Genomic DNA, 23836 nt, shown 5'->3' on the forward strand with positions numbered 1-23836 from the left:
CCCTTTGGCGTGGGAGACAGCGTCAGAGTTGTGCATCGCGGTGCAATGCTTAAGGCTGTTACACCTTGCGCATTTGACGTCCTCTTTGCAGCTGGATGCAAAGTGAAGAGTTGCTCCACAGCACCTAAAACATATGCCCAGCTTCTGAACAATCTGTTGTCTTTCTTTATAAGGCTTCTTGCCAAATTCCCAGCAGTTGGCCAAACTGTGAGGCTTTTGGTGAATGGGGCAGAGCACCTCCTTCACCTCTGACTTGGATTCGTTGGCCCTGTGCTGAGTTTCAACAGCCTTAACACTAACCGGTCTTTTGGCCTCTCTGGATGGTTTTTTCTCCACTTTAGGTGCCTTCTCTGGCTGGGTCCCTTGGTATAAGGTGGGGAGGCCCGTCTGTGGATCATTCCTTTCTCTGGCCGCCCTGGTGATGAACGGGACCAAATGAGAAAATGGAGGGTATGCCTGGGAGTGGGCCTCCTTGTAGTTGAAGACCTCCTGTCCCCAGCGTTCTTGCAAAGTGAAGGGCAGCTTGGTCAAGATCTGCCTCTGGGACAGGTGCTGATCGAGGCACCTCAAACCGGGCAGTTCTGGATTCTCCTTGGCCGACTCTAATTCCGTAAGGAGATCGCTGAGGTCCCACAAGAGTTTGAAGTCTTTGAGTTTTAAAGCTGGGAACCTTTGGAGCTTGTCCATAAGAGATGCTTCAATCTCTGTGCTGGCCCCATACCTCTGCTGCAACCTGGCCCAGGCCTTTTCCAGGGCTTTGTCGGGATCGGCTACGTGGGCTGCGTAGATCTTCTTAACTTGTGAGGATGAGGCTGGGCCCAACCATGCAGCCAGAAGAGTCAGTTCTTCCTCAGGCAATAACTTTAAGTCTCTGATTGCTCTCTGGAAGGTGGCCTTCCAGAGAAGAAATTCCTCAGGCTTGTCCGAAAACTTTTCGACGCCCTTGTCCTTAAGATCTCTTCTGGGGCTTCTGATGATGGAGACAAGCTGGGACTCTGGCGTCGAAGGGAACAATTGAGGAGTTTGCTGTTGTGGAGTGGACTCCCACCGTGCACCTTGCGTCAACCTTTGGCCTCTTGGAGGGATGACATCGACCACTGACGAATCGATGGCTCCCTGTGCAGCTGTCTGTAGGGGCCAACTAGCACTCGGCCTTGAGGCCCTGATTGACTGACCTAGGGTTTTAGCAGGAGGCACAGGTAGCTCGAGCAAGGGTGAGCTCCCCGCTATGACGCTCTGCTCTGCAGGAAACTCAAAAGTGACTTTGGGGCCCTGCTCTGGGTAAGGAGAGAAGTCTTCCTGTTCCTCATCCGAAAACTGGCTGTTCATGCTGCCAAGGTGCGCAAACACTTTGGCAGAAGGATCCTGTATTGGTAACTGGCTTACATTTTCTTCTGTGAGTGGCTCAATTAGGGTTTTGGCCAAAGTCTCAGCCCTTACCCTTTTGGCTGCGGCATCCATCTTTATTCTAAGCATCTCTATACGAGCCTGTTCTATTTGCATTTCGCTTTGTCTATGGGCCTGTTCTATTTGCATTTCGCTTCGTCTATGGGCCTGTTCTATTTGCAGCCGTTGCTCTTCTTCTTTAAAGGGAAGGGTGAGATCAGCTGCCTTAGCGTCAGCCTCCGCCCCCGCCACTTTACTCTGCAGCTCCAGACGTGCAGCCTCCTTAATGTGCAAGGCAGCTAGGGAAGAGATGGCACTCCCAGCAGCAGAAGACTTGCTAGAGTGGCTATGTTTAGACGATGCACGCTCCCTTAGTTTAGATACCTGGCTAGAGCGGTTGGACTTAAGACTAAGTGCCACAGCAGGTGATTTTAAAAGATTGGTCTCATGGCTGCATAAGGAAGCTAGGATTGCCCTCACCCTATTTTCTTTCTCATTAGTGTCAGCTAAAACACTCACTATTTCTAACTCTGAATCCTTGGCGTTAATGCGCTCGAGGACCTGGACTATCTTAGACACCAAACCCCTCCAAAGACCGAAGGTCTCTTCAAGGTCTGTCTGTAATATGGATGGCACCCTTGTAATACCCAAGCTCTCTATTCTGCCCATTAATGTTACAATGCGCTCCCATGCCGAACCTAACCTCACATGGAGGAGCTCCTTTTCATCTATTAGATGGGCTAGCATCTTGGCTGAAGGGTGCTTTATCCTTTGGGGCCTTTCATTCCTAATTTCAGCCTCAGAAGGAGATATACCATTTGTATCATCTTGAAATTGCATAGACATTATATATTCTTAATAGCAAGTAAATTTACAATAAAAGCAAATGCAATATATAATACAATGCACAGCACTTAACCATAGCAATATATATCACTAAGTAACTATACTTTACAAAGATTGTGACCTTTGGCGCCAGACTTTGGTGGGCAAGCTGCAAAATGCCAACTGACAGCAACTTGCCACTTGATACCTCCCTTGCCCGAGTGACGTAAACTGCCAAAATGGCGACTTCGCCAAATTTTCAAGCACCTTGTGCTCTGCGGCTCGAGGCCTGCCGCCGAAGGAGCACCGAGGCTGGCTTTGGAAAGGAGGAAAGAAGAGACGCCTCCTCCCCGCTGTGAAGGGAGGTCACCACCGCAGGACGATGAGACAGGTCACCGCCGCAGGTCGATGAAACAGGTCACCACCGCAGGTCGATGAAACAGGTCACCACCGCAGGACGATGAGGCAGGTCACCACCGCAGGATGATGAGGCAGGTCACCACTGCTGGACGATGAGGCAGGTCACCACCGCCAGGCGACTGTCCCGGCCGGGATCCTAGCCACTGTGAAGACTCAGCCAGAACTTTCTTTCGGAGTTGCCAGGCTTATCTGGGTCCCGGCCTGGTGCTTCTGGACTCACCACCTCTGTGTGAGTCCAAGAACTACTGCTGGAGCTCCGCGGCTCGATGCCTGCCGCCGAAGGAGCTCAGGGTAGATTGCTGGGTTTTGCACAGCTGTGCAATTGCAGAAGCAGCCGCGGGGCTACTCGCACACACGCGAGCTGAAGAGCAGGATACTGCAGAGGCTGAAGGAATGGAGCCCCACTCTCTCACTTGCCTATCGGCCTGGCAGCAAGCTTCACTGCAACAGACCAACAAAAGCAAAGTCTCTATGGCCGTGCAGGCTAGCTCAAGCGGAAAAACCGCTGATCGTCCTCAAAACTGTGCCGTCCGCCAGACAATAAAAAAACTATAAAGCTGAAACGTGCCGTCCTTTATCCGAGCGAACTGCAAATCCCTATAAGCTGTCCTAAAAATATTGAACGACTGAGTCTGGAAGACTTCAAAAAAAAGGATGTTTATTCATACAAGGTTGTAAACCTGGCACAGATCTTAAAGTTACAGAAAATGAAACAAATTTCTATAGGTTTTAGTTACAGAATTATCCCTGGTTCCAGAAGGCAAAGGTGATTATAAAACCACTATACCCTAATCACGCTGTCTATTTTAGAAGGAGAAACTCTTTCCTTCCCTATCTTTACAGCAAAGATTAGTTCTAGAAGCGACGGAATAACCCTGCTCCTCTAACTAGATTCCCTATTCCAGATCAGTATAATTCAATACTTATCTAATTTGGATAGGCTTAGATTGGCCTGGTTTTGAGGATGATTTGTCCCAGTTAGCTTTGCACAGCTGCAGCACGTTGGAAGACTATAGCCAAAATGAGGCTCCAAAATGGAGACTAGACCCTGGTAAAAAAGGGCGGTCCTAAGATGTTGTACTCTTTGACCAATCATTGCAAAGAAAACTGCAGCCAGCTCTTGCAGACTCCAAGCCACTTTTCCTGGGCTTTTGCAGCCAGAGACTGAAACAAAATGCAAAGGAGGGAAAACAAACAAACGACCAATAGGTAAGGCAAACCATCGTCCTGGGGGACGGAACACTAACTCCCTTTTAGTTAAATGTCAGCATTGCGCAACTGAGAATCTGTCATTGACCCTGATTATTTTCTCATTGTTCAAAGGTTTTTTTCTCCAATTCCAGTGAATCAAGTGGCCCCAAGGCACAAACAAAACTCTAAACACCATCTAAGAATACACAGATTTATGTTGGAATAATCCTGTTGATTATTCCCAGCAAGAGAAGACACATTGGCTCTTGAATTGTGAGCCAACGGCCATGTCTACATGACCAAAATAAAGTGGAATCACAGCCCAACTGCTGTGAGGAGTCCACATGGTCTTTGACTGGATTTGCAGCAGAACTGCTACATCCAGGTATTTATCCATGTCTGCAGAATATGAAATTAATTCCAAAGTGTCCTGAAAACTCAAGAGCAATGTCACAGTTTTGGAGATGTGGACAGCTGCATCGGGCTGGATCTGGCCCAGTCTGCACGTCTGCCTTGCTGCCAGCAAACTGTTCCCTCTCAAAAAGGTGATGATCACTTTCCTGGTGATGTCTTTTCAGGTGCTGAGCTATGTGACTAGAGAAATGCAATATCACCATCATATCAATGACTTGAAAGATGGAATAGAGGGCATGCTTGTCAAATTTAAAGATGGCACCACATTAGGAGGAGTAACATACCTTTGAGAAGAGAATCAGGGTTCAAAATGACCTTAACGTATTAGAGATTTAGGACAAAAACAAATGATATAGGATGGGTGATATCAGGCTTGAGAGCAATATATATCAAAGGGATGTAGGAGTTTTAGGTAGCCCATAAGCTGAATAAGAGTCAATAACAACAACAACTACAGGGCCGGGCTGTGGCGCAGCTGGCTAGTAACCAGCTGCTATAAATCACTACTGACCGAGAGGTCAGGAGTTCGAAGCCCGGGTCGGGTTAAGCCTCTGACCATAAAAAAAATAGCCCTGGCTTGCTGTTGACCTAGTAGCCCCAAAAGACAGTTGCATCTGTCAAGTAGGGAAAATTTAGGTACGCTTTATGCGGGAGGCTAATTTAACTAATCTACAACACCATAAAACTGCTCACGAGGAAAAGAATGAGGAAGAACAGCCACCAATGGACGGTGAAGCTCCCCCTGTGGCCGGAATCGTGAAGCTGGAAAGATGTTAAAAAATGCCTCTGTGTCTGTCTAAAACTGAATGTTGTTTGTCTGTTGGCATTGAATGTTTGCCATATATGTGTTCATTGTAATCCGCCCTGAGTCCCCTTTGGGGTGAGAAGGGCAGAATATAAATACTGTAAATAAATAAATAAATAAATACTACTACTACTACTACTACTACTACTACTACTTTATTTCTACCCTGCCATCATCTTCCTGGATTATATGGCAGTGTGGACTCACTTGAGGTCTCATTCAGCTCTATGATTCTATGCTTCTAGTTCCAGAGAACTCTAGTACCTCCTACATTTAGCGTATATACTCGAGTATAAGCCGACCTGAATATAAGCTGAGGCACCTAATTTTATCACAAGAAAACTGGAAAAACATTGACTCAAGTATAAGCCAAGAGTGGCAAATTTCAGAAATAAAAACAGAAACTAATAAAATTACATTAATCGAGGCATCGGTAGGTTAAATGTTTTTGAATATTTACATAAAACTCTAATTTAAGATAAGACTGTCCAACTCTGATTAAATCATTATTCTCATCTTCTTCAATGTAAATGCCCTTATGTATCCTTTTAATAATAATCGAGTAAAATATTTATTTATTATTTATTTATTTATTTACAGCATTTATATTCCACCCTTCTCACCCCGAAGGGGACTCAGGGCGGATCACATTACACATATAGGCAAACATTCAATGCATTTTAACATAGAACAAAGACAAGACAAACATGGCTCCGAGCGGGCCTCGAACTCATGACCTCCTGATCAGAGTGATTCATTGCAGTGATTCATTGCAGCTGCTCTCCAGCCTGCGCCACAGCCCGAGCCAAAATAATAAATTTAATAACAATAATATCAGAGTGAAATAATAAATGTATTATTAATAATAAAAATAGGGTAAAATAAATGTAATACTAACAATAATAATAGAGTAAAATAATAAATATAATAATACCAATAAAAATAGAGAAAAATAATAAATGTACCATATATACTCGAGTATAAGCCAGCCAGGACCCTCACTCGAGTATAATCCGAGAGGGGCTTTTTTCAGTCCTAAAAAAGGGCTGAAAAACTAGGCTTATACTCGAGTATATACAGTATATATCCGAAATGCTAGAAACCCTACTTTTGTTATCTACCTGAGCCTTTCTGAAGGTGCACTTAAATGCCTGCTAAATGTACTATGTACCTTTATATGTACTATTCAAATAGAAGACAATGACCCCTTAGAGAAAAGATATTATGTTTGAAATGATAATGAAACATGAATAGCTGGAAAATATTGTACTGTACGCAACAAACACTTAGAAATGTATGACTATTTGAATAAATAAATAAATGTCTAAAAAATGCCTGCTATAAACTTGCCTTTTTGCTCTCTCACTCTGAAATTGTTATGCACCTAGCTCTCTTTGTCTTTGCTCATCTGCTCTGTTTTCTTAATGGATAAGGCACATATATTATCTATATCAAAATGCTATAAGAATGGTATATATAGAAAAAAACTTAAATGTATATGTTCTCATCCAGGTTTAAACGTGTGTATTATAGTATGCTAGTATTGTTGAGTATTTTCTTTACAGTCCCAACTGGGTACTATCTTATTATGTAACACATTTAAACCTGGATGAGAATATATACATTTAAGTTTTTTCTATATATACCATTCTTATAGCAGTTTTCTTTGTGACCAAACAGTCATTTCCAGACCAGTTGCCCATCCCTCCTCTTAGCTCTTTCTACCTGGGTTTGTTGTTGGATGTTTTTTTCTCCTCTCCCTCCCTGCTTCTCTTTGGGAGAAAGAGTCACTTACTAGAAGATCATCTTCCAAGTGTCACCATCCAGGGAATTGAGAGATGTCCTAGCTAATCATCTTAGAACATCAGCACTATCGTAATGTGGGATTTGGGAATTTTCTCGACGGAAAGCCAGGAGTGGGGGGAGTCCAATTTGTCTGCAAGTGCTTCACTTTCTTCCATTTGCTTTAAGCAAGAATGATATTCCTCTCCACTCCGGCCTCATCCCTCCCTCCCTGCCTCCATCCCTCCTTCCCTCCCTCTCTTCCCTCTCATCTTTCTTCCTTGTTGTTTTGCCCCCGAAAAACTGTGCAGCGAAAGCAACCTCCAGGGTGGACACTAAATCTTCTGATGCAGGCAGAACAGTGATAACATCTGAACTGAAGGTGCTTTTCCAGGGCATGGTTGACAGATGTAGCCGGGGCCTTTTAGGATTTAGTACTGGAGTGTATCTATTACCCGTGCTGCAGCGCAGCTTGGCAGGAGCTGTATGGTAATCTCCCGTGAATTCTGTCTGACTTATCAGAGCATCTTGAACAGGTCCTCGCTGGATGGCGAATTGCCGCATCAACTTTGGAAGAGACAGTTCTGCACACTTTGAACTCTTTTTAACTCCTTGCAGCCTGGTGCCACTGTGCAGCATCTCTCCTCCTTCTGTCATTGACCCTACGCTCACATGCAAACACAGCAACTAAGAAAGAGATGCGTTATACACCTGCTCGGTCTGGATAAAGCTTGTATGCCGATCCCTCGAGGTATGCCATTCCAAGGGACAGAATCTAATGCTTTCGTATTGCAGAGAGATGGAATAATTGCTTTAATGGTATGGCAGCCTGCCCGTTTCAACTGACGGTACACAGCAAATGTGATCCATGCAGTAGATCAGTGGCTCCCAATGGGATACAGCTACAGTTGAAACTCTGGGGGTTTTACATGGAGGGAAGTTTGGAGGAGGGCGGTGAGGCGCACATGTAAAAATGCTCCCTCGGTTCTTCACGTTTCCAATTTGTAAATGCATCTCTGGAAGGGGTGACTTTCTAACTGAGGTGCCTTGTTCGTATGTAACATTGTTGTTTCTGCAGGGGGTTTTAAGGCTTTGCAAAAATGCACATGACTCTGGGCAAATGGTTGTTTGTATCTTAGAGCTCATCTACACTGCACAACTGAAAAAGGGACTTTCAAGAGGGATTTCTGTTTCTTTTGAGGTCGGGAATCCCCTGAAAGATTCTTTAAAGCACATTTCACACATTTCTGGAAGAGAGCGCCTTTTCACTTTCTAAAGTGATTTTTTCAAAGTCAGCCTTTTTTGGTGGTACATGCTGTAGTGATGGCCAGCTTGTTGTAGTGGTTTGACTGTTGAACGTTGACACTGGAAACCAGGGTTTGAATCCCCTCTCAGCCATGGAAACCCTCTGGGTGATATCAGGTAAGTCAGGAGCCCCGTGAAAGATTTGACTTAGGGTTGCCATAAGTTGGAAATGATTATGAGGCACACAAAAACAAAACAACAAAACAACAACGACAGCAATATGCTGTGAGAGGAGTTATAATTCCAACACTTCCATTAGATGGAGCAATTCTTTCATTTCTATTAGAAGAGGCACAATCTCATGGGAGTGGAAGAAACAAACATATGAGGTTGTATTTTTATAAGATCATTAGCCTTCTTGGACAAAAAGGTGAAACTAAGCTACAAATCCCATGGTTTCACTGCATTGAGTCATGGCAGGTAAAGTGGTGTCTTCTTTCTTTCTTTTTGTTTTTCTTAGGTGATCCCTCGTAGTTCGAGGATGATGTTCTCCTGCAGTGAGGACATCGGTTTCCCGGTGGAAGGCGGTCCCGGTCAGGATTGGCTTGACGGGCCTTCCTCTTGGCACGTTTCTCCCTTAAGCCCTCCATTCGTGCCTCTTCGAACTCCGCAAGCACTGCTGGTCACAGCTGACCTCCAATTAGAGCGCTCAAGGGCCAGGGCTTCCCAGTTCTCAGTGTCTATGCCACAGTTTTTAAGGTTGGCTTTAAGCCCATCTTTAAATCTCTTTTCCTGCCCACCAACATTACATTTCCCATTCTTGAGTTCTGAGTAGAGTAGCTGCTTTGGGAGATGGTGATCGGGCATTCGGACAACGTGGCCAATCCAGTGGAGTTGATGGCGTAGGAGCATCGCTTCAATGCTGGTGGTCTTTGCTTCCTCAAGCATGCTGACAACCGATGGAACAAGCTGACCATACAGTCATGCTGGAGGTCCTACAGAATTCTAGAGAGAACATTGCTTTAGGTACTTGTAGAGCATTATTGATTAAATGGCCAATTTCCAATGGAAGTTGCCCATAGAGTCATGCTACAGGACCTAGAGGTTTCCAGAGAAGTGTTCTTTTGGGTACAAAATAATAGTGGTTCTATTATTTGCACTTTTTACGCGTTTGTGGAAGTCTTGCAGCCCTAACATCCACAAAAGTAGAGGGCCTCCTGTGTATGTACAACTTATCATATGGAAAGCACGATTAAATTCAGAGGAAGACTTTCTTTACAATTTAAAACAATAAAAAGTAATTTAAATAGATGAATACATATTGAGATGAAGGGTTAGAAGGCATGGCGATCAAGTTTGCAGACAACATCAAATTGGGAGGGATAGCCAGCTAATACAGCTAAGACAGGAGCAGAATTCAAAACGATCTTAACAGATTAGTAAGATGGACCAAAACTAACAAAATGAACTTCGACAGGGACAAGTGCAAGAGACTCCACTTAGGCAGAAAAAATGAAATGCAAAGGTACAGAATGGGGGCGACTGGCTCTGGTACAGGTGGAAAAGATCTTGAAGTCCTCGTGGACAACAAGTTAAACATGAGCCAACAATGCAATGTGGTGGCTAAAAAAGCCAGTGGGATTTTGGCCTGCATAAATAGGAATCAAGTGTCTAGATCCAGGGAAGTCATGCTGCCCCTTTATTCTGTCTTGGTCAGACCACACCTGGAATCATACTGTGTCCAGTTCTGGGCACCGCAATTGAAGGGAGATGTTGACTCTAAGCTGGAATGTGTCCAGAAGAGGGCGACTAAAAGGATCACGGGTTTGGAGAGCAAGCCCTATGAGGAGTGGCTTAAAGAGCTGGGTATGTTTAGCCTGCAGAAAAGTAGGCTGAGAGGGGACATGATGAGGGCCATGGATCAAGATGTGAGGGGAAGTCATAGGGAGGAGGGAGCAAGCTTGTTTTCTGCTGCCATGGAGACTAGGACGCGGAACAATAGCTTCAAACTACAGGAAAGGAGATTCCACAAGAGCATTAGGAAGAACTTCCTCACTGTGAGAGATGTTCAGCAGTGGAACTCTCTGCCCCAGACTGTGGTGGAGGCTCCTTCTTTGGAGGCTTTTAAGCATAGGCTGGATGGCCATCTGTCGGGGGTGTTTTAAATGCGATTATCCTGCTTCTTGGCAGCGGGGAATCAACTCTATGATTCTATTATCTGTTCAACAAGTTAAATCACTTTCAGGGGCTGAAACCAAAGAAGTTACAACAGCTTAAAATATACATGTTTTGGATTTTGTTTAAGAAGAATTAGAATAAATGGTAGGTGGGTTTGGCTTCACGTTATGGTCACTTCATGCATGTTTAGGGTTTTCTTAGGCAATGAGTACTCAGAGGTGGTTTTGCCCGGTCCTTTCTCTGAAATAGAGCCTATTTCATGCATTGGTGGTCTCCCAATCAAGTAGTAGCCAGAGCTGACCCTGCTTAGCACCCAAGATCAGACAATGACCCTTTAGGGTATTTACATCCTGTCCTATATCAAAAGAGCTTAGAACGGCATAAAGGTGAACGAATAATAAAACAGGTCAAAATAATTGAAACCATTTAAAGATACTTTTAAAACTACAATTCCTAGATTTCAGTCAATATGGCATGTGGCCCTTCCAACAGGGTGATCTGAGGTCCAAAAAGTAACATTTCACACTCTCTTTTTCAAACATATGCCCATTTGCTTGGCATTGAAATAACCCCCCTGCCAATCTGGTCTTTTGCAAAATTTCCCTTCCGATTTGCCGTTATTTACATGTCCAAGAGAGTTGCTGGTGACAGAAATACACTCTGCACTTGCTCAGGGGCACATTCATCAGCCCTGCCTTTCTCTGTTAAAGCATAAAAGCACAAATTAAACCCATCTTTCTCCAATCTCGCATTCAGAAAGAGGGCAAAACCAAGAACAAAAGAAAAATACCAGGCAGACGCGAGTCACTAAAACAGATCACAAGCACACAAAATTGTTTATATCCTAGATTAAAGTTTAATTTCAGAGTTTGGCTTTAGGGGTTAGAATTAGCTTTTGAGTGTGAGTTGCATAGAAGTTGCTGTAATTTGTTTTAAGGAGAAAGTCTTCAGGCAAGTGTGCATAAAATGAGTAGGATTCCTTATTCCCACGGTTGATTTTTGAATGGAAGTGCAATTATATTTCCTCCCTTTCCACCCAGAAGCGAATATTGAGCCAAAGATAATACCTTACATGCATATCAGCTTAGGGAAGCTCTCATGGAAATTTCTGTTTATTGTTCGCCGCGTCCTCCTAATGCAAAACGGGAGAAAAGACCCACGCAAGAAGGCATATTAATGCATTCTCTTCTTTCCTTTGAATTCCATTCTATTTGTTTATTTAATTAATTTGGGAACATTTGTAATCCTCCCCACATTTGAGGTTTGAAACCACATGATGAAAGGGGGAAAATAAGCCAAACACAGAGCAGGGGTGAGCAACTGGGATGGATCTATGGCCCAATGTCCAGCCCCAGGGACCCCATAACAACAAAAACAACCGCAAACAACTACAACTAGTATTCAATATAAACCACAGTATGATCCCTAAAGCACAGATCCCATATCCATGGTTTCGTTTACCTGTACCTGGGGGGAAACGGCCTCTCTAAAGAATTTGCCAAATCCTCCAAGTGATTCTATGGTTAAGCATATTTAATCTAGTAACTTCTCCTGGACTGAACTATCCACATACCTGACAGAAATGTCAGTCATTCATGCTTTGATTGCTATCAGAATGGACTTACTTTCCCCCCATGTAGCTAAGGTCTAGTGAAGTAGATGGGGAGCAGGAACTTGACATTGTGCCAAAAAAAAAAAGACTAATGCTGGATCTACACTGATTGATACTCTAGGGCCAATCTGGTGTGTCCTATGTTAGATTGGCCCAAGGTATGGGTCACATAGAGAGCCCCCCAGCCCTTGTGGCGGTGGGAAAGAAACTGCCATGACATGAAAGATGGTAGGAAAGGGATCACCATCCTGTGTCCCCAGGTCATTTGAGCCCAGGAAACACAGGATGGCAGTGGGTTCCATTTTGGAACTGGACCAACTGTCCCCACAAGTTGGGGGTAGTCCTCCAATTTGAGTAATGTGGAGCAAGACCACGTTAAGGTGCCCTTGTTCTGCATTATCCAAGTTCAGCCCCATGTGGCATTTGGCTGCCATGGAGCTGATCCATGGCAACATTGATCTAAGTACAGTAGAGTCTCACTTATCCAACATAAACGGGCCGGCAGAATGTTGGATAAGTGAATATGTTGGATAATAAGGAGGGATTAAGGAAAAGCCTATTAAACATCAAATTAGGTTATGATTTTATTTATTTATTTATTTATTTATTTATTTACAGCATTTATATTCCACCCTTCTCACCCCGAAGGGGACTCAGGGTGGATCACATTACACATATAGGCAAACATTCAATGCCTTGACATAGAACAAAGACAAGACAAATGCAGGCTCCAAGCTGGCCTCGAACTCATGACCTCTTGGTCAGAGTGATTGGTCTCAACTGGCTGCTCACCAGCTTGCGCCACAGCCCGGGCCCAAATTTTACAAATTAAGCACCAAAACATCATGTTATACAACAAATTTGACAGAAAAAGTAGTTCAATACTCAGTAATGCTATGTAATAATTACTGTATTTACGAATTTAGCACCAAAATATCACGATGTATTGAAAACATTGACTACAAAAATGCGTTGGATAATCCAGAACGTTGGATAAGCGAATGTTGGATAAGTGAGATTCTACTGTAGTTAGTTTAGATGTGCCTAAGTAGTGATCATGAGTATATTGTTGTTGTTGTGCGCCTTTTACAAGGAATGCTAGAAACATGGGGGAATACGTTGTCACATTTGCAGCTGGGTTTAAGCAAACTTCCTAAGAATATGGAGGAAAATTTGGTGTAAAACAGGTGTGAGCACTGTGATAATATGTTCAGGACAATTCCCCAAAGGTATCTTCCAGTAAGTCAGTTACAGAGGTTTATTTGTGGTGTTATATTTATGTGCTCCTTGGAAGGCATATGAGAAACTACCACCCACCAGGAACATGAAATCAATGCTTGGGCCCCAAAGTTATAACTCATTTTGATTTTATCCATGGACCCTTGAGTGCTGCACTTGTCACCTTTTGCCATGTGCAATAATTGATGCTCAGGCTTTTAAGTAGCTGTCTTGTATGTTGTTCTGTTTATTGCTGGAATGTTTAATCTGCTGTTAAATTTTATACATGTAATGCTGTTATGTTGTTGTTTGGGCTTGTCCCTGTGTAAGCCGCCCCGAGTCCCTTCGGGGAGATGGGGCGGAGTATAAGAATAAAGTTTATTTTTATTATTTATTATAACTTTGACTTTTATATAGAGAGATGAGCCACTAGATAGAGGTAGTGTTCAGTCAAGCCAGGCTAACTACTTTTCCAAAACCTTCTGTTTTAGGCCAGGTGTTACTCACATTACAACTGTTACTTGTCTGTCACCACAATAAGTCCAGAAGCTCCAAGGTCAAAGACTTTTTAGTTGACTCCTTCACTCGTTCTTCATCTCTTTCTCAAAAATTCCTTGTATTTCCTTTTATGTTTCCTTCTCCATGTTCCCACCTTCCTCCCAGTTGCTCTTTGCATTTTCCCTTATCAAGTCCTGTGCTGGTACGGGTGTACCAGAAGCTCCGACTTTATTTTCTTGATGCTAATGTTTGCAGTCATAGGACAGGCCACCTGTCAATCATCAATAAGTTTGTTTCCGCCCCTTGTTCAGGGCTCTGGGAGGGAAGGAGCCATTTTTAAGTCTGTCTCACTTAGGAAGCTAAGCTATAGGACGTAGACCAGCTCATCCCGTAGAAAAGCTTCATATCTCCAGAACATCCGGGGATATAGAACATCTGAGGAAACAGAAACAGAAATTCCAGGGGAAAAGTCCCAAAAGCTCTGGCTGAGAGCTTACAGCCTCTCAGCCTCACAGCTCCTGAGGGAAACAGCCCTAAGTTTCTAAAAACTCAAAGAGAGAACAGCATTACAGATCCATGGAACCCCAGCGGAAACATCTGCAAGCCTTGGCTGGTAGGTCCACTCGATACCCAGATGCATTTGGAGTCGGTAGTCGGTCCCACATCAGCTAAGCCCAGATAATAGACAGACTAGGAGAGGTTACAAGAGGGGTTTCACAGTTATCCAAAGCCAATTGCCTGTCCCCTGGGGACAAGACTGAAAGGGCCAACAGTCTATTAAGGAAACCATGAATTGTTATTTGACTCCTTGAAGATTCATTATTTGTTCCTCAATAAAGACTTTGTTATCTTATTAAAGACTCAAAAGGCCATCCTTTTCAGGGAAATCCTCAACAACCTCTCTTTAGGCGCCCTGGCTTCCCGCTGGGCATAAAGTATATGTCCTATACAAAAAGACAATAGTTACAGGCCCAGCACGTGACAGAACAAGTCCTGTTCCATGGCTCAAACCTCTCTTCTCCAGCCCTTCTGAGCTTCTATATTGTGCTCTTCCAGGCCCTCTCATGATTCTCTGATAGGGAGGCTCCCTCCTTAAGTACAACTCTACAATAATATAATAATATAATAACAATACATTGTCATGGAACCAAGTCCCAGGGCTTGGCGCACAGAGACGACCCAGAAACACTCCAGGGCTGGATACAACTAGCGGGGCGCGTCGAATCCACCCTGGCCCAAGTAAAGCGTTTCAGGGGCGGCGGCGGCCAGCAAAGACCGGTGGCGAGAGGTCGAGGAGAAACGAGGAAGCAGGAAAGACCCGGAGGGAGGCCGGGGATCCCCTTCAAAGGAGATGACAACAAACCCAAGCCGGGATGCTTTGTATGTGGGAAGACGGGCCATCGAGCAGCAGAATGTTGGGCCCGGAAGGGGGAGCCGCCAAAACCCTCAAAGCCCAAGCCAGCAACCGGGAGGCGAGCGGAGGAGGAGGTGCGAGCCCCAGAATCTCCGGAAAGGCTGGTGAGTCGAGACAAACGCATGCTAGTAGTGCCAATCTGCCTATCGGGGCTAGAGAATCGGGCCACCTGCAGGGCATTCGTGGATTGCGGTTGTTCTAGGAACATTATAACTCCGGAACTAGCAGGAGCGCTGAAATGCCAGCAGACGTTGCTTGACTCCCCAATTGCATTTTCGCAGCTAGATGGATCAGTTGCTGCTGGGGAAGTATCGACAAAGGAAATACGGGGGGTCCCATGTAAAATAGGCAAATGGGAAGGAAGAATATTCTTTGTGATAGCCCCTATTGCCACATACCACGTAATACTAGGGATCCCATGGCTCGAACAGGCAAATCCTGAAGTAGATTGGAGAGGAAAGAGCCTAGCATTTAAAGAACAACAGACGCAATGGGAGATAAGCAAAATAGCAGGAGAGGAGGACGAGGGAGATGAAGCAGGTGAAATAGACCCACAGCTATTGCCACCTGAATACCGAGACTTTGTGGATGTTTTCAATCAGAAAGAGGCAAGTAAATTACCTCCCAAGAGGAATATAGAAGTAGAAATTGAAATAACCCCAGGAGCAAACTTACCAAAACCAAAAGTGTATCCCATGTCTGTTCAGGAGAAGGAGGAATTGAGGAAATATATTGATAAGAACCTGGCGCGAGGCTTCATTAAGCCATCCAATTCTCCTCTCGGAGCCCCAGTGTTATTTAGGAGAAAGAAAGACAACTCCCTAAGATTGTGCATTGACTATCGAAATTTAAATGCAATTACTAAGGACAATAAATACCCTATGCCCTTAGTAAAGGATTTAATTACCGTATTGAAGAAAGGGAGCATATTTACTAAACTTGATTTAATTGAAGCATATCATAAATTAAGAATCAAACCTGAGGATACTTGGAAAACTGCATTTTCCTGCGCATTCGGCCATTTTGAATATAAAATTTTGCCATTTGGGTTAAAAAATGGCGGCAATTGCTTTATGCAGCTTATAAATGAAATACTGCACCCATTGTTGTACCGAGGGGTATTCATATTCCTTGATGATATCTTGATCGTGAGCGAAGATAAAGAAAAGCACGTGGAATTGGTCCGGGAAGTTTTGCAGAGACTAAGGGAAGCAAAGCTGTATGCAAAACTGTCCAAATGTGAATTTAATAAAACTCAAATTGACTTTCTGGGGTATCGGATATCTCCAGAAGGGTTAGCTATGGACCCGTCTAAAGTATCAGACGTAAAAGAATGGGGAGTACCCCAAACAAGGAGGCAATTGCAATCATTTCTGGGGTTTGCAAATTTTTATAGATCGTTCATAAAAGGCTTTGCACAAATAACCGCACCCCTTACTGAACTTTTAAAAACAAAAGGGAAAGGGGAGACAGCAAAAGTGAAAGCTCCTGGCGCCAAACTGAGTTGGACGCCAGAATGCCAAAAGGCATTTGAAACCCTAAAAGGATGCTTCACAGAAGAACCCGTCCTAAAACACCCCGATATCCGGAGCCCTTTCATAATCCATTGCGATGCTTCAGACTGTGCATACGGAGCAGTACTATTGCAAAAGGATCAAAATGGGAACTTAAAACCTTGTGGATATTTGTCCCGGAAGTTCAGTGAAACTGAAAAATGTTGGCCCATATGGGAAAAAGAGGCATTAGCCATATTAAAAGCCTTAGAATGCTGGCGACACTTCCTCGAAGGGAGCGGAATCCCATTTGAAATTTGGTCTGACCATAAGAACCTCCAGTATTTAAAATCTCCTCGAAAATTGTCCCCCAAACAAATTAGATGGGCACAATACTTCAGCAGGTTCGATTTCCAATTAAAGTTTTTCCAAGGGAAACAGAATGTCTTGGCAGATGCTCTTTCACGCATGCCTCAACACGAAGGCATAACCACAGCAAAAGAGGGAACAATATTCTCTGATAAACAATGGGGCTTAGCTGTCAGGACAAGAGCGCAAACCCAAAGAGAGAACACTGCTATTATTGAATTCGACGGGGAAAATAGTTGGGGAAAAGAACTGAAACAGTCATACGAAGGAGATCAGTGGATCGCATCCAACGCAGAAAAGGGGGAGCAGAAGGGGGGATTTTGGTTTGTGAACAAGAAACTGTATATCCCAGCAATATTAAGGATTAAGATTTTGCATCGTTTTCACAATAACCAGAGCGCTGGTCATACAGGAATTACAAAAACAACAAAGGCAATAGCAAAACATTGTTGGTGGCCAGGAATGAGGAAGGACATAAAGAATCATGTTGTTCAATGTGATGATTGTGCCAGAAATAAATCGAGAGGAGGGAAGCCAATGGGATTATTACAAACAGTAGCGGAACCTACCAGGCCTTGGGAATGTGTAGCTATGGACTTTGTGGGGGAACTGCCGGTTAGCAAAGGACATCGTTATATTTGGACAGTATTAGACCTGTTTTCTAAACAGGCCCACTTTATAGCACTGACGAAATTACCATCGGCAGAGAAACTAGCTGAATTATACATAAACCATATTTACAAACTTCATGGATGTCCCAGTAGAGTGGTCAGTGACAAAGGGGTTCAATTCACAGCAAAATTTTGGGAAAAATTCTTGGAAATGCTAGGAGCAGAAAGGAGTCTAAGTTCTGCTTTTCACCCCATGACAAACGGGGCAGTAGAACGTACTCAACAGACACTTGGGCAGTTCCTTCGAATGTACTCTAACATGAGACAAAATGACTGGTCTAAGTGGCTGGCTTTCGCAGAACTAGCTTTTAATTCGACTATACATTCAGCAACAAATAAAACTCCCTTTGAAGTAGTTTACGGGTATGAAATACAGCCTCTACCCCAGTTGCCAAAATGGACAGAGAATGAAGAAACAGGGGCAGGGAAATGGAAAACTCAAATGCTAGAATGCTGGAGTCAAGTGACTGCATCCTTAAAGGAAGCACACAAAAAGTATAAAACATTCGCAGACAGAAAAAGGGTGGAAGGCAATAAATTGGAGAAAGGAGATTTAGTGTGGTTAAGTACCCAAAACATCAAATTGGGGCTACCTTCGAGAAAATTGGGCCCCAAATATATTGGGCCATTCAGAATACAGGGTGTTATCAACGAAGTGACTTTCCAGTTGGCATTGCCAAAAAGTTTAGGGAAAATACACCCAGTATTCCATCGCAGCTTACTGAAAAAGTATATGGGTACTTTGGACAAAATGGACACATAGAGTTATTGTTTGATTTATTTCAGGATTGTGATGAAAGAAGAACTGAAGAGGAGGACGAAGAAAAAGAGGGCGCCATGTCATGGAACCAAGTCCCAGGGCTGAATTTCCAAGCCCTGGACTTGGAGTCATAACATAAATAATCCTGGAAGCACCTGGCAGAAGAAGATAGAATGAGCCTGGGAAATCGGGGTTGAAAGTATAAACAATTATAATTGGTATAGTGTGTGGGAATAGTAGAAATGTGATACAAGGGGTGGGGTTTGATGATGATATTTGCGTGTGGTGTTACGTTGCATCAGAGGTGATAAAAATGATTGTATGTAAACATTAGGTCATTCTCGACTTTTCCAAAGTCATGTATTCTTCAATAAAGATTGGATTTGAGAGCAGCTATCTTTGATCTGCGTTCAGACTGGTCCTTTGAAGTGAGCCTGACAATACATAATACAGGTTGAGTCTCCCTTACCTGGAAATTGGAAATACTTCAAAACATGAAGGTTTTTTTGCTTTCAGTTTCCTACCGGTATCTACATTTTTGGGGAAAGAGGGCTACTCACCCATCCAGCACCCACTGAGTTTTTCCTCAAGTCCTGTTGGGGGAAAGAGAAGAGGGGAGAGGAACAGAATGCCACCTACATTAGGCAGATGTCTCAGTTGCTTCTACACATGCCTTTTATCTGGCCAATGGTGTCATGTGCAAATAACTGTGAGGATGAGCATGGACTGATTGAATATATCTAGCCCGGAGAGAATGAAAAAGGGTGCTGTATGTATGTATTGGGGGGGGGGGATCTGGAGAGGATTTTCTCTCCCTCAACTCCTTTGCTAAAAGAGTGGAAAGTATGCTGACAACTAGGGAAGTGAGATCCCTCATGCATGTGGTTGGACATTTTTAGCTCTTTTGAAACAGCTCCATATACCGCATTGCTGCATAAACAGAGTTCTATAAATGACATTCTCATGTGGGCCCTAAATCCTATTGTAAGCCTCAGTAAAGTACAACCATTGGATGATCAATTTGATTTAGCTATATGTTGATTCACCATTCAATTGATCTATTGTAGTTGCGACTATTCAACACAATTTCAGTCATGCAGTTGCACATCCTCATATGGTGCATAACTATTCAATAATGTCTTTCAATATTAGCCTTGATTGTAGAAACTGTTGGGAATCATCTTGGACTACTCAAGTCTAGATGTATTTAGATAGATGATAGAGTTAGATTGAGGGAATCCCTTCCCTATTTCCAAAGCATGCCTAGATAGGCTTTACTGTGTTTCACTCTGTCCTGCTTATGTCACATCCCTTACTTTGAAGTTAGTAGAAATGTGAATCTCCAGGGACACTAACTTCTCATTGGTCAGAATGACTTTTATGGCCCCAATAAACTGGACCATGAGATTGGAACCATTTTGGTTCTCTCTTCTCCCTTTGTTTTTCTAGCTAACAAGCAGCATCTTGCTGTCTCTCCTGGCAAGATGTAACTATTTAGATGTTTGTTATTTTTCCTTTCTTATTTTTTCTTAGAAACCAGTCTAGAGTAGACAAGACAGCTCCCAAGCCTTTCTATCTACAATGGAGTTCTTTTTACCTGAATAAATACTTTTTGAACTTTTACTGAGACTCTGCACTCCATTGCCATCCTAAGTTGAAAGGCTTCTCTTTGCTCGCCCTGTGTAAGCAACTGTTGCATTTGAAAGCTTTTGCTTTTGCTACTCTGCTGCATTTTGATGGAATCTCCCCCAGAGAGGGTTAAATTGAATCTAACCGCCCAGAGATTACCACAACAGAAACAGCCACTGTTGCAATGGAATAAAAAGCAAGCCCATTGGCAGACACACAATCAGTTGCACACTATTCAGAAGAAGGGTGATGTAGCATAACAACTAGTTAAGTGTAGATTTACACCTCAGAAACACACTGTATGTTTGCATGCATGTAATTTTTCACACTGGATATCAACAACTTTCTTGCAATTGTAATATTGTAGTAGAATGCCATCAAATTACTTTACTTCTGGTCTCACCATACCACAGATTTTCATTGCAGGACATAGATTTCTAAAGAGGTACCCCTCCAGGAATTTGCTAGGTCCTGCAATGCAACTCTATGGTAACATCTGGGTGAAGTATATGATAGAATTGCCTGGAGGACTTAGAAAAAGCCTTGTGAGACCATGTTCTGCTGGATACAGGTAATGTGATTTTCCAAATATCGGTTTTGTGGTTATGGGGGTCTCACTGTACTTGCCTCAACAAAAGAAAACAAATGAACAAACCTCCTTGATATTATGAAAGTAAGTGCATTTTCCGTGGGTTATTTTCAGGGGCTTCTATAAAAATATGTGTATCTCTCCAACACCTCATTATATACAGATATAAAAATCCGCTCACTAGCTTCAGTCTCAGTCATACTCAAAAATTGCATGGTGGGTGGGAGCAGAAAAGCTGATACATTTATTTCAGAATAAATCACCCCTCTAACTGATTGTTGATGCCAATCACATCCCTCCAGAAGCTAGAAGAATTTAACAATCAATACCCTCAGAATATTCATTTAACCTATGATGCAGAGGTGAATCTCTCCATACCGTCGTGGGGTGTCATGTTCATTTACAAAGGGAAAAAGGGGGGTGGGGGAGACTGTCGACCATCTTCCGAGGCCTAATATAGATAGAGAAAAAGGCTTTGCCTCAGGTAGACAGCACCTGAAATAGATCATGTCATCTTTACTTGCTAGGCAAGGAATGCTGGCTTTCGGAAGTCTCCAGACAACCCTTCCAGCATGTCCTTTATACCCCTGAAACTGTCAGATACAAGCATGACCTATGGAATTTCATGGCAAATTGGAAAGCTGAGTCCTACTCTTCGACCAAGTCTTCCATTAGGCTAGCGGGAAGCAAAGCTAGAGGATCGGAGGGTGCTAATTTTCAGCCTCCAGGATTCTCCACAGTCCAAGATAAAACATAAAGGAAGGATTTTTTTTGTGTTTGATCAATTCTACTTAAAACTGCTAAAACTGGAGGCTTCTGAGAGCAGGAAAACTTGTGCTCCCTCGTCCCCACCCCAAATAGGACAGAGCAAAATGGCCTGGGAACTTGCTTTTGGCCTGAAGATGACAGTTTGCCCACTTTCTGGTGGCAAAAGGCGGGATATAAATGTTGGAAATAAATAAACAAACTTTATTTCTCCCTCCCTCCCTCCCTTCCTTGGTTCAGTCTTACACTGTTCCCTGCCACCTTTCCTCATCTTCAGAGATGGTCATCCATTCAAAGTGCTTACCACGCAATTCTGCTGCTTGGAGTTGGGTAACACACAAATCTTGATGATGGTTTTCAGGCTCTTTTTCCATGCCCTTAGGAAACAGAGTGCCATGGAGACTCACCAGAAGTTCCGTTACGGCATCTGATGGCCTCTGTGGGACTCCCATAGGACTCTGTTTTCTTAGCGCATGGAAACGGAGCCAAAGACCGTCTGATGCCGTGCTAACACTTGAACATTCAATTCATTTCTAGCTCTCCTAAACCAGTCAGTTCTCCTTTTTCACTGACTATCTAGTCTGTGTTGCAGGCTTTTCTATCTCTGTCAAATAAAAAGCTCTATATCCGTGTAAGCCAACCCTATCTCTGGGTTTAGGCACGAAGATTACTGCAGACGCAGACTGCAGCCAGGAAATCAGAAAATGTTTACTTCTTGGGAGGAGAGCAATGATCAATCTTGATAAAATAGTGAAGAGTAGAGACATCACACTGGCAAATAAAGTCTGCATAGTTAAAGCAATGATATTCCCCGTAGTCATCTGGATGCGAGAGCTGGACCATAAGGAAGGTTGAGCATGGAATGACCATGGGAGCTGAATGGGTTTCTGCAGCTCTCCAATAGGTCTAGGGCAGGGGTCCCCCTAGGGCAGGGGTCATTACCTATGGTCATATGAGACTGTCTAGATGGCCTTTGAGGGTGCCTTTTCTTACCTATGGTCTTATGAGACCATCTAGATGGCTTTTGGAGGTCACTGTCCTTACCTATGGTCCTATGAGACCATCTAGATGGCTTTTGGAGGTCACTGTCCTTACCTATGGTCTTATGAGACCATCTAGATCAGGGGTCCCCAAACTAAGGCCCGGGGGCCAGATGCAGCCCTCCAAGGTCATTTACCTGGCCCCCGCCCTGATGTATAATATAATTTTTTATCACTTTAATAATATATTGTATATACTTATGATATTGATAATAATATTATCATTTTATACAATATCCTAATTATAATACCATATAATAATATTAATTATATGTTATATATTACATATAATATTACAGTATAGTGGTATAGTTCAATATAGTAATATATAATGCTAATATTGTGCTATGATAATAATACAATATATTGTATGTACATACAGCTGCTCTGAGTTCCCTTTGGGGTGAGATATAAATGTAGTAAATGAATAAATAAATAATGTTAGACTTAGGCTCGCCCAGAGTCTGAAATGACTTGAAGACAGACAACAACAACAATCCTAATTAACCTGACTATCTCATTGGCCAGAAGAAGGCCCACACTTCCTATTGAAAGTCTGATAGGTTTATGTTGGTAACAATTGTTTTCATTTTTAAATATTATATTGTTCTTTCATTGTTATTGCTGTTGTTTTGCACTACAAATAAGACATGTGCAATGTGCATAGGAATTTGTTCGGGTTTTTTTTTCCAAATGATAATCCGGCCCCTCAACAGTCTGAAGGATTGTGGACTGGCCCTCTGCTTTAAAAGTTTGAAGATCCTTGATCTAGATGGTCTTTGAGGATCCCTTTCCTTATCTATGGTCTTATGAGACCATCTAGATGGTCTTTGGAGGTCTCTTTGCTTACCTATAGTCTTATGAGATCGTCCCAAACTAAGGCCCATGGGCCGGATGCAGCCCCTCAAGGTCATTGACCTGGCCTCTGTCCTAAACTTTAGACTTAGGGTTGACCTAAGTCTGAAATGACTTGAAGGCATACAACAACAACAATCCTAATTTTGGATTATTTCATCCTAGTCCAGCCCCCCAACAGTCTGAGGGACTGTGAATTGGCCCTCCACTTAAAAAGTTTGAGGACCCCTGGTCTAGGGGATGGCAAATGACTCAATGTAGCATAGTTCCCCATGCAAAATTATTACAGAACTAGCTGTGCCCGGCCACGCGTTGCTGTGACATTGTCCTAAATGGATTTTTGTTTGTGGAGGCAAGTATGAATGTTGTAATTAGTCACCTTGGTTAGCATTGAATGAGCTTGCAGCTTCAAAGCGTGGTTGTTTCCTCTGTGGGAGACTCCTTTGTTAGGGGATGTTAGTTGGCTCTGATTGTTTCCTGTCTGGAATATCCTTATTTTCAGAGTGTTGTTCTTTATTTACTGTCCATATTGTAGAGTTTTTTTTAATGCTGGCTGCCAGGTTTTGTTCATTTTGATGGTTCCCAGGAACCCAATAATAATAATAATAATAATAATAATAATAATAATAACAACAACAACAACAACAACAACAACAACAACAACAACAACAACAAAG

Source organism: Anolis carolinensis, chromosome 1 (assembly GCF_035594765.1).
Source record: "Anolis carolinensis isolate JA03-04 chromosome 1, rAnoCar3.1.pri, whole genome shotgun sequence".
NCBI classification, from domain to species: Eukaryota; Metazoa; Chordata; class Lepidosauria; order Squamata; family Dactyloidae; genus Anolis; species Anolis carolinensis.